Here is a 278-nt window from a genome sequence, read left to right as displayed (position 1 = left end):
GAGAGCTCTGAGAGGGACCTAGTCCGCAGGAGGCGCGGGGTGAGAGCGGAGAGGAGGGGCAGAGGGTGCCTGAAGCTGAACAGGGCTCCAAGTATCTATGAGGTAAGTTAATCTGTCTGGAGGGTAGGAAAGAAGGAAGGACATTCCAGGCAGTGGGAGCACTGGAATCACAGGCACGGAGGTCTCAGATATCATGGGATATTCTGGGTGGGAGGAAAGTAGTGGCCAGGGTTGGACGCAGTGGCTCAAGCCTATAATCCCAGCACTGTGGAAGGCTG

The 278-nt window shown here is 56.5% G+C and overlaps 1 protein-coding gene across 1 annotated transcript in view; it reads right to left on the bottom strand.

The window, feature by feature from the left end:
* Positions 1-278, bottom strand: part of CCDC158 (coiled-coil domain containing 158) — a 56,461-nt gene that overhangs the window by 49,712 nt on the left and 6,471 nt on the right. The window lies entirely within an intron of this gene.

This window comes from Otolemur garnettii, unplaced genomic scaffold, assembly GCF_000181295.1.
Source record: "Otolemur garnettii isolate 467f Iridium unplaced genomic scaffold, OtoGar3 scaffold00039, whole genome shotgun sequence".
Taxonomy (NCBI): Eukaryota; Metazoa; Chordata; class Mammalia; order Primates; family Galagidae; genus Otolemur; species Otolemur garnettii.
The sequence above is the reverse complement of the archived record's forward strand: the minus strand, read 5'-3'. Positions and strand labels throughout refer to the sequence as shown.